A 12,376-nucleotide genomic window follows, 5' to 3' on the forward strand; every position below is an offset into this window, starting at 1 on the left:
GCAGCTAGGTTAATTTAAGAAAACAAAAATCAGTGCCTCCATAAACAGTATTGTATTATTCAACTATTGGTAATTTTAAAAACCCTAAAATTCTATATAATAAGCATTACTATCCTTCATAAGTCTATGCTTCAGCCGAGTCCCTTTTCTAGTCTGAGCTGAAGTTTTCATGCAGCCATGATTGTGTTGGGAGGCTCTGGCTGATCTTCACTGGGCTGTCTCATATATGGGAGTCATCTGGCTGTATGCTGGTCTAGGATGGCTTCCCTTGGAATAACTTCATTTTTCTCTATGTGGTCTCTCAAACTCCATCAGGCTAGGTAGGCTCTTTGGCAGAATGGGCTGAGAGAGTAGAGGCATGCAAGGCAGTAGTACATTGTCACTTGGCCATCTCAGTCAATTGGCCAAGGCAAGTCCCAAGGCCAGCCAGATTTAAGAAGTGAGGGAGGAGCTACAAAGTCACATTACAAAGAGGTGAACACAGAGATGGGTGGAGAACAAGGGCCATTTTTGCATTCAATATATCATACACTTTTACTGCTACTAAACTTGTTCAAGCAGTACTCCCCAGAGTTGAGTTCCTAACTTGTCCAGTACCAATTTATTCTGATAAACATGAGAAACCCACAAATGACAATAGAAAGCAAGCTTGTTGTAACTGTAAAGTACTGGCCATGCCACCAATCACCAAGGACATTCCAAAATGCCCTTGTGATGGCTGTCTAGAGAACTGTCTGTCCAGCACCTGACAGCAACAGGGAGCTTGCTGAAGTTTTGTCTACAAATTTCCTAGATCTTCTTCAATAGGCAATAATGAAGGAAGAGAGCATAATTTTATAAGCAGAAATAAAAATAAAGGAGAAAAACCACCTAGGCAGAAAGAATAGGAAAGTAACTAAAATATAAGATCAGGTAACGACACATTGATTCTATATATGTACGTGTGATGTGTGTGCGCGTGTATATATATGCATATGCTTGCTTTGTATAATTCTGATTTTTAGACATTTCAGTTACTATGATTTAGTCAAATAACACTACTCCCTCCAAAACAGCTTTCAAATTTTAGTTACAGCATAATAACTGAGAGTAACGATCAAATGTACAAACTTTGCCGCCAGTTCTTCAGTCCAGAAATCACTATAAAAATAACAAATGCACATATGATTAGTGACCAGTCATCTCACTTCCCTCAAAGTCTTCCAGTGATCTGTCACTGAATATTTGCTGTTCTGTTCATGCACAGACAGCAAAGCATGTATGTGCTGACTCCTCGTCTCCCAGTAATAAATCCACATGACATCTTACAAAAGAATGCATAATTTAAACAGGATCTGGTCAACAAAAATGGAACTACAGCAAAGACAAAAAGGTGGCAATACTGAAAGTGAAATTTGAATATTGAATATAAATAGACTTATAAAAGACATAGCGTAGCCAACCTTGGAAATGCTGAAACTACCACCACCATCTGAGAGACTCTAGAAATGCAACCAGAGAAACTCAGTGAAAGTGAGCTTATTGATATAAATGGGAGAAAACGTTGTGACTGAAAAATATGAAGACATTGTAAAGGAAATCATTCTGACTAAAAAAAACCTCACATTAAAGGAATTCTTGGAGATATTTCACAACACTGAAACTACAAAAGATAAAAAAGTAATTAGTAATGGATCCAAACTTAGAAAAGGATATGGCAATTAGCGTAGGCATGGAAAAGATGCTTGCCCCATATCCTAAGTTATATGACAAGAAGGTGGTGGTGAACACTGTTCAAACTTGTCTTAGCTTGGGATGCAGTGACAAACTACCATAGACTGAGCGGCTTAAATACAGTCATGCATCACTTAAGGACAGGGTCGTGTACTGAGAAAGGCATCATTAGGTTCTTTTGTGGTGTGAACATCATGGAGTGTCCTGACACAGATTTAGATGTTAGAGCCCACCACACACCTAGACTCTAAGATATATAACCTATTGTTCTTAGGCTATAAACCTGTAGAGCATGTTACTGGACTGGATACTCCAGGAAGTTGTAACATGATGGTAAGTATTTGTGTATCTAACATATCTAAACATAGAAAAGTCATGGTAAAAATATGGTATTATAATTTTATGGGACCAGCGTCATAGGTGTGGCCTCTCACTGATTGAAACATCATCAGTATGTGGCACTTGACTGTAACAGACATTTATTTCTCACAGTTCTGGAGGCTAGGAAATCCGAAATCAGAGTGCCAGCTACAATGGCCAGGTTCTGGGGACGGCTCTCTTGCTGGCTTGCAGACAGATGCCTTCTCCCTGTGCCTTCTACCTGTCTCACATGGTGAGAGAGAGTGAGCTCTGGTTTCTTCTTTCTTTTGTAAAGATACTAATCCCATCATGAAGGCCCCACACTCAGGACCTAATCTAAACCTAATTACCTCCCAAAGGCCCCGCCTCCAAATACCACCACATTGGAGATTAGAGCATCAATATTTGAATTTACGGGAAACACAAACATTCAGTCTATAATAAAACTACTCGATATAATTTTTACAAAGAAATAAGACATTTAATTCTCAACATTTCTGTTTTAGATAACAGAGTATGGAATAAATATCAGCTATTTTTTATTTTTCTCTATATTTAAAACTGTCATTAAGAGAGTTTTAAATACTTCAACAAAATGTAAGCATTTTGTTAAATGTAAACAAAATGTAAACATTTAGAGGTAACATTAATTATATTTTTTTTCCATTGCTTATTAAGATCACTTTTCTTGGTTTCAGCTTGCATGGTCTGTTTTTGTTCTCACACTGCCATACAAAGTAAGGACTGCCTGTCTGTATTTACATATAGGGATATATATACAAACCCACACACCCACATATATATCCCTATATGTAAATATACAAAGGCAGTCCTGTCTATACATATATATAGGGGTGTGTGTATATATGTATTTAATACATATATGTTTTAATACATATAGATATATACCTATTTTTAATACATATATGCACACCTATACACACATATATAAAACCCTATATATATGAATAAAATCCCATATATATGCCTTCCTTTTAAAATAAACATTGTCTATACTTTATATTAAGTATACACAGCAAAGAACTTTGTAGTCTCCTAAGTTAATTATTAGATGTATTTCTCTTGTCACTTGTTTTCCTATGGCCAAATTTTAAAATACTGTTCTGATCAATGGATAGAAAAGTATTTGTATTAGAGTATCACTTCAGCTATTCAGAGGAAGGGGGATGAGGAAAAGTGATGTTTTTTCAAAGTTATTTGTATTTGATTTTTTTTCTTTTTCTTTCTTTTTTTTTTTTTAAAGACGGAATCTCACTCTGTCGCCTAAGCTGGAGTGCAGTGGCACATTCTCACCTTACTGCAACCTCCGCCTCCTGGGTTCAAGCGATTCTCCTGTCTCAGCCCCCTGAGTAGCTGGGATTACAGGCATTCACCACCATGCCTGGCTAACTTTTTGTATTTTTAGTAGAGACAGGTTTTGTCATGTGGGCCAGGTTGGTCTCGAACTCCTGACCTTTGGTGATCTGCCCGCCTTGACCTCCCAAAATGCTGAGATTACAGGCGTGAGCCACCGTGCCCGGCCTGTATTTAATATTTTAACCATCTTTTAAAATTATATTGCTCACATTCTGGCTTGGTACACATACACACATAATTTAACCCACCACAACCTTTGAACATGAATCATTTGTTGGTGCTCTAATAAAGTTCTTGAAAGTTATAAAGAGCTATATCGGGCAGTTAGGTCCCTCGGTCTAAAGCATCTCAGAAACTATGATTGTTTATTTGGTTGCTTTTTTGTTTTGCTTTGTTTTATCTGTTCACCTTTTTTAATGGCTTTATCTGCCCTCTGCTGTTAATTCTCATTATTTCTTGTCTTGAAAACTATCTTAGAAACTTGCTCACCTACTTCCAATCTGCTATTGCATTTGTCAGCTCAGGCTGCTATAAAAGATTATCATAGACTGAGTGACTTAAACAACAGAAATTTATTTTCCCACAGTTCTGGAGACTGGAAGTCCAAGATCAAGGTGCCAGTGGGATTGGTGTCTTGTGAGGGCTCTCTCCGTGGGCTGCAGATGACTGCCTTCTCCACACACACATGGAGAGAGAGATCTATGGTGTCTCTTTTTATAAGGACACCAGTTATATAGGATTTGGGCTCCATCCTTATGACCTGATTGAACCTTAATTGTCTCCCTAAAGGCCCAATTTCCAAACACAGTTACATTAAGGACTGGGACTTCAACATATGAATTTGGGGGGGTGAAACACAATTCAATCCATAACAGCTATCCACTGTCTTGAAATTTCATCTCTTATAGTTATGCCCTGCAGAAGAACTAAAGGATGCCAATGTAACACAGATAACCATGGTGTTATTGTATGTAAAATTAAGTCAATTAGGCAGAAATGGACTCTACTTCTGTCATATAAAGTAAAATGTCTGGGCTTTGTGAGGGATGTTTTCATTGCTGCTACTCTGACTTATTTCCTGTACTTCTGATTTGAGATGGCCCTTTATTTATGGTTCAAATTAAAGTCATCTGATCACCAAAAGTGTTACTATGATTATGGATAAGTATATCTATGATTGTGGATAAGTATATCTTTAAGTTGAATTTTTTTTTTCTCACTACTAAAAGTAAAAAAGTGAAATGTGAGGTTCATGGATGTCATGACGAAGAATAATCTTCGAGCGTCCAAACAGATCTCAAATAATAATATCTGCTCTCTTAGAGAATGATTCTAGCATATGGTTTGATGTTAAAACAGTTTTATTACAAACGAAATTTAAACCTCTGGGATCCTAAATTGCAGTGATTGAATGTGAAACTTCAATGCTATAAAAATTTCATGCAGTCTTAACTAGCTTGCTTTATTTATGATTCAGTGTTTTGTGCTATAGGAGAACAACTTGTATATTATACGAGACAAGTCAAATGATATAGACTTCATATTTTTAAATGGGAATTTCATAAGACATATGGTGACAGCATCTGGGATCAGATCCATACCTTTTCAGATGCCTTTATATTTATTCCGAGTACTTGGTTCTAATCTTGAAATACTAAAGACATATAGAAGTAGCAGCTGGGCCACCAGCCATTAAAACTCTAACACTGTTCACTTTAACAACGTATATTTTGAAAAATAACATTGCTATTTTTCAATTCTTCCTTTTTTTTTTTTTTTTTTTTTGAGACGGAGTCTCGCTCTGTCGCCCAGGCTGGAGTGCAGTGGCCGGATCTCAGCTCACTGCAAGCTCCGCCTCCCGAGTTTACGCCATTCTCTCGCCTCAGCCTCCCGAGTAGCTGGGACTACAGGCGCCCGCCATCTCGCCCGGCTAATTTTTTGTATTTTTTTAGTAGAGACGGGGTTTCACCGTGTTAGCCAGGATGGTCTCGATCTCCTGACCTCGTGATCCGCCCGTCTCGGCCTCCCAAAGTGCTGGGATTACAGGCTTGAGCCACCGCGCCCGGCCAATTCTTCCTTTTTTTTATTATTGCTTTTTATTTCTAATTCACCAAATTCCCAGGAACATTGTAAGGATAACAGAAGCAATAGTAAACTAAATTCTCTTCTATCCAGGTTAATCCAGATGTTGTCAGAGAATTGTTTATACTGTTTATATCCTGATATAAACTCACGGAAATTATTTTTAAATTTTGGGGTGTGTGTGTGTGTATTCCAGCATCGAAAATGAAAGACTCAAAATAAATTTTGTAACAATTCAGTTATAAAACACAGAAAAGATTAAAATGCCTAATTCTGGCAAGAATGTAATATTTGTGATGCAAATATATATTTCTGCTGGCAGTATAAATCCCTTTGGAAAGTATTTTGGCATTGCATTTCATGAGCCACTAAAATGCGAATAACCTTGACTCAGTAATTTCATTCCTGTGAATCTGTCTCCAAAAGTAATATAATTTAATAATCACAAAGATGATTGTAACAGTGTTATTTGTGATAGCAAAAACAACCTAAATACACAGCAATAGGAGAACACTTAAATGAATTATGGTTTACCAATTACATGGAATATTATGTAGGCATTAAATGATAATTACGCACATTCTGTAGCAACAGGAAAATGTTTATGATATAATTTTATGTTTAAAAAGATACAAATTATACCCTACAATTACTGTTATGTAAAAATCATAAATGTAAATGTGTGAGATTAAAAGTGAACATGGAAAAGTGAAATCTGGAATGTGCAAATGTGTTGTCATTTAAAAAAACACTGTAGTCATTTCTTTACCTTTGTCAAATGCTTAAGTAATTCTACAGTACTGCTTATGTAATTAATTTAAAAATATAATTAAAATGACCACAGAGAACAGTGACTTCCCATTCAACGGATTTGACCTTGACTAAAATCCTAGTATCTATATCCTGTAATCTGACTGAACTTTACTCTATACTAATTTATAATCATAAAATCAGCACTTTTGTGATTTCTACTTTAAATTACTGTTGCAAATGGTGCCCTATTTCTTAAACAAATACATCTGCAATTTAGTGAATGATATAATAAGCTATAACATATGTATTAGTCCATTTTCACACTGCTATAAAGATGATACCCAAGACTGGATAATTAATAAAGAAAATAGGTTTAATTGACTCACAGTTCCACATGGCTGGGGAGGCCGCAGGGGGCTTGCAATCTTGGTGTAAGGCAAAGGGGAAGCAAGGCATATCTTCCATGGGAGCAAAAGAAAGCAGGAGAAACTGTCATTTTTAAGCCATCAGATCTCCTGAAAACTCCCTCATTATCACGAGAAGAGCATGGTGGAAACTGTCCTCATGATCCAATCACCTCCCACCAAGACCCTCCCTCAACTCCTGGGCATTACAATTCATGGTGAGATTTGGGTGGGGACACAAAGATAACTCATATCAACACATTTCTAATACATTATTTTAAAACATAGATTAAAATTTTTTAGATATTTGATATCCACATTCCTGAAATTTGGAGGCAAGGCATCTCTGCCTTCATTGCTTAAAAGTGGATTATGTACTAAAGCTAGTAGTTCTCTAAAGAGAGCAAGTTTGTTCCCCAGGGGACATTTGGAAATGTCTTGAGACATTTTTGCTGTCACAACTTGGGGAGGGGAAGTTTGCTCCTGGCATTCATTGGGTAGAGGCCAGGGATGCTGCTAAACATCCTACAATGTATGGTACAGCTGCAGGACAAGTCCCACAACAAAGAATGATCTGGCCTAAAATGTCAGTAGTACTAAGGTTGCAAAACCCTGGATTAGGCAGTGAAAAAAACCTAGAATAGAGAAATCTAGCTTTTTGCTTTATTTCCACTGCTAAAAAGGATGGGTTTGTGCTAGCCGCTTACATTCTGTCCCTGAATTTCCTTATTTGTAAAGTGAAAGTATATAAGATTTATCTTATCTCACAGGATGGTTCTGAGAGTAAAATAAGAAACAAAGTTATAGTACTTTGAGAAGCTAAAATGTACTATATTGGGTTCTGTTCCAAGATGGCTGAATAGGAACAGCTCTGGTCTGTTGCTCCCAGAGTGATTGATGCAGAAGATGGGTGATTTCTGCATTTCCAATTGAGGGAACTGGTTTATCTCATTGGGACTGGTCGGAAAGTGAGTGCAGCCCACGGAGGGCAAGCCGAGGAGGGCAGGGCATCATCTCACCAGGGAAGCACAAGGGGTCGGGGGATTTCCCTTTCCTAGCCAAGAGAAGCCGTGACAGACTGTACTGGGAAAATTGGGACACTGCCACCTAAACACTTCACTTTTCCAATGGTCTTAGCAAAGGGCACACCAGAAGATTATATACTGTGCCTGACTCAGTGGGTCCCACGTTCACAGAGCCTTGCTCATTGCTAGTCCGAGATAGAACTGCAAGGCAGCATGCCTGGCTGGGGGAGAGGCGTCTGTCATTGATGAGTCTTGAGTAGGTAAACAAAGCAGTCTGGAAGCTTGAACTGGGTGGAACCCACCACAGCTGAACAAGGCCCACCTGTCTCTGTAGACTCCACCGCCGGGGACAGGGCATAGCTGAACAAAAGGCAGCAGAAACTTCTGCAGACTGAAATGTCCCTGCCTGACAGCTCTGAAGAGAGCAATGGTTCTCTCAGATGGTGTTTGAGCTTTGAGAATGGACAGACTGCCTCCTCAAGTGGGTGTCTGACCCCCATGCAGTCTAACTTGGAGGCACCTCCCAGTAGGGACTAACACCTCATACAGCCGGGTGTCCCTCTGAGATGAAGCTTCCAGAGGAAGGATCAGGCAACAATATTTGCTGTTGTCCAATATTTGCTGTTCTGCAGCCTCTGCTGGTGATACCCAGGCAAACAGGGTCTGGAGTGGACCTCCAGCCAATTGCAACAGAACTACAGCTGAGGGACCTGACTGTTAGAAGGAAAACTAACAAACAGAAAGGAATAGCATCAAGATCAACAAAAAGGACATCCACACCAAAACCCCATCTGTATTTCACCATCATCAAAGACCAAAGGTAGATAAAAGCACAAAGATGGGGAGAAATCAGAGCGGAAAACCTAAAATTTCTAAAAACCAGAGCACCCCTTCTCTTCCAAAGCATCACAGCTCCTCGCCAGCAATGAAACAAAGCAGGATGGAGAATGACTGATGAGTTCACAGAAGTAGGCTTCTGAAAGTTGGTAATAACAAACTCCTCCAAGCTAAAGGAGGAGGTTCAAACCCATTGCAAGGAAGCTAAAAACCTTGAAAAAAGATTAGACAAATGGCTAACTAGAATAAACAGTATAGAGAAGACCTTAAATGACCTGATGGAGCTGAAAACCATGGCATGAGAACTACATGACACAAGCACAAGCTTCAGTAGCTGATTCGATCAAGTGGAAGAAAGGGTATCTGTGAGTGAAGATCAAATTAATGAAATGAAGCAAGAAAAGAAGTTTAGAGAAAAATGAGTAAAAGAAACAAATAAAACCTCCAAGAAATATGGGACTATGTGAAAAGACCAAATCTACATTTGATTGGTGTACCCGAAAGTGACGGGGAGAATGGAACCAAGTTGGAAAACACTCTTCAGGATATTATCCAGGAGAACTTCCCCAACCTAGCAAGGCAGGCCAACATTCAAATTCAGGAAATACAGAGAACAGTACAAAGATACTCCTCGAGAAGAGCAACCCCAAGACACGTAATTGTCAGATTCACCAAGGTTGAAATGAAGGAAAAAATGCTAAGATAGCCAGAGAGAAAGGTTGGATTACCCACAAAAGGAAGCCCCTGAGACTAACAGTGGATCTCTCAGCAGAAACTCTAAAAGCCAGAAGAGAGTGGGGGCCAATATTCAACATTCTTATTGAAAAGAATTTTCAACCCAGAATTTCATATCCAGCCAAACTAAGCTTCATAAGTGAAGGAGAAATAAAATCCTTTACAGGTAAGCAATGCTCAGAGATTTTGTCAATTCCAGGCCTGCCTCACAAGAGCTCCTGAAGGAAGCACTAAACTTGGAAAGGAACAATTGGTACCAGCCACTGCAAAAACATGCCAAATTGTAAAGACCATCTATGCTAGGAAGAAACCACATCAACTAACAGGCAAAACAACCAGCTAACGTCATAATGACAGGTTCAAATTCACACATAACAGTATGAACCTTAAATGTAAATGGGCTAAATGCCCCAATTAAAAGACACAGAATGGCAGACTGGATAAAGAAGCAAGCCCCGTCAATGTGTTGTATTCAGGAGACCCATCTCACGTGCAGAGACACACATAGGCTCAAAATAAAGGGATACAGGAAGATCTACCAAGCAAACCGAAGGCAAAAAAAAAAAAAAAAAAAAAGCAGGGGTTGCGTTCCTAGTCTCTGATAAAACATACATTAAATCAACAAAGATCAAAAGAGACAAAGAAGGCCATTACAAAATGGTAAAAGGATCAATTCAACAAGAGGAGCTAACTATCCTAAATATATATGCACCCAATACAGGAGCGCCCAGAGCACCCAGATTCATAAAGCAAGTCCTGAGAGACCTAAAAAGAGACTTAGACTCCCACACAATAATAATGGGAGACTTTAACACCCCACTGTCAATGTTAGACAGATCAACGAGACAGAAGGTTATTAAGGATATCCAAGGCTTGAACTCAGCTCTGCACCAAGCAGACCTAACAGACATCTACAGAACTCTCCACCCCAAATCAACAGAATATACATTCTTCTCAGCACCACATTGAACTTATACCAAAACTGACCACATAGTTGGAAGTAAAGCACTCCTTAGCAAATGTAAAAGAACAGAAATCACAACAAACTGTCTTCTCAGACCACAGTGCAATCAAATTAGAACTCAGTATTAAGAAACTCACTCAAAACCACACAATTACATGGAAACTGACCAACCTGTTCCTGAATGACTAATGGGTAAATCATGAAATGAAGGCAGACATAAAGATGTTCTTTGAAACCAATGAGAGCAAAGACACATAATACCAGAATCTCTGGGACATATTTAAAGCAGTGTGTAGAGGGAAATTTGTAGCACTAAATGCCCATAAGAGAAAGCAGGAAAGATCTAAAGTTGACACCCTAACATCACAATTAAAAGAACTAGAGAAGCAAAAGCAAACACATTCAAAAGCTAGCAGAAGGCAAGAAATAACTAAGATCAGAGCAGAACTGAAGGAGATAGAGACACAAAAACTCTCCAAAAAATCAATGAATCCAGGAGTTGGTTTTTTGGAAAGATCAACAAAATTGATAGACTGCTAGCAAGACTAATAAAGAAGAAAAGAGAGAAGAATCAAATAGACGCAATAAAAAATGATAAAGAGGATATCACCACCGACCCCACAGAAATACAAGCTACCATCAGAGAATACCATAAACACCTCTATGCAAATAAACTAGAAAATCTGGAAGAAATGGATAATTTCCTGGACACTTACACTCTCCCAAGACTAAACCAGGAAGAAGTTGAATCTCTGAAAAGGCCAATATCAGGCTCTGAAATTGAGGCAATAATCAATAGCCTACCAAAAAAAAAAAAAAAAAAAAAATGTCCAGGACCAGACGGATTCACAGCCAAATTCTACCAGAGGTACAAAGAGGAGCTGGCACCATTCTTTCTGAAACTATTCCAATCAATAGGAAAAGAGGGAATCCTTGCTAAATCATTTTATAAGGCCAGCATCATCCTGATACCAAAGCCTGGCAGAGACACAACAATAAAAGAGAATTTTAGACCAATATCCCTGATGAACATCGATGTGAAAATCCTCAATAAAATACTGGCAAACCAAATCCAGTAGCACATCAAAAAGCTTATCCACCAAGATCAAGTTGGCTTCATCCCTGGGATGCAAGGCTGGTTCAACATATGCCAATCAATAAACATAATCCATCACATAAACATAACCAAAGACAAAAACTACATGATTATCTCAATAGATGCAGAAAAGTCCTTCAACAAAATTCAACAGCCCTTCATGCTAAAAACTCTCAATAATAAACTAGGTATTGATGGAATGTATCTCAAAATGATAAGAGCTATTTATGACCAACCCACAGCCAGTATTATACTGAATGGGCAAAAATTGGAAGCATTCCCTTTGAAAACCAGCACAAGACAGGGATGCCCTCTCTCACCACTCCTATTCAACATAGAGTTGGAAGTTCTGGCCAGGGCAATCAGGCAAGAGAAAGAAATAAAGGGTATTCAATTAGGAAAAGAGGAAGTCAAATTGTCCCTGTTTGCAGATGACATGATTTGTACATTTAGAAAACCCCATCATCTCAGCCCAAAATCTCCTTAAGCTGATAAGCAACTTCAGCGAAGTCTCAGGATACAAAATCAATGTGCAAAAATCACATGCATTCTTATACACCAATAACAGACAAACAGAGAGCCAAATCATGAGTGAACTCTCATTCATAATTGTTACAAAGACAATAAAATACCTAGGAATCCAACTTACAAGGGATGTGAAGAACCTCTTCAAGGAGAACTACAAACGACTGCTCAACGAAATGAAAGAGGACACAAACAAATGTAAGAACATTCTATGCTCATGGACAGGAAGAATCAATATTGTGAAAATGGCCATACTGCCCAAGGTAATTTATAGATTCAATGTCATCCCCATCAAGCTACCAATGACTTTCTTCACAGAATTGGAAAAAACTACTTTAAAGTTCATATGGAACCAAGAAAGAGCCCACATTGCTAAGACAATCCTATGTGAAAAGAACAAAGCTGGAGGCATCATGCTACCTGACTTCAAACTATGCTACAAGGCTACAGTAACCAAAACAGCATACTACTGTTACCAAAACAGAGATATAGACCAATGAAACAG

The sequence above is a fragment of the Trachypithecus francoisi genome, unplaced genomic scaffold, assembly GCF_009764315.1.
Source record: "Trachypithecus francoisi isolate TF-2019V2 unplaced genomic scaffold, Tfra_2.0 Lachesis_group5, whole genome shotgun sequence".
NCBI lineage: Eukaryota > Metazoa > Chordata > Mammalia > Primates > Cercopithecidae > Trachypithecus > Trachypithecus francoisi.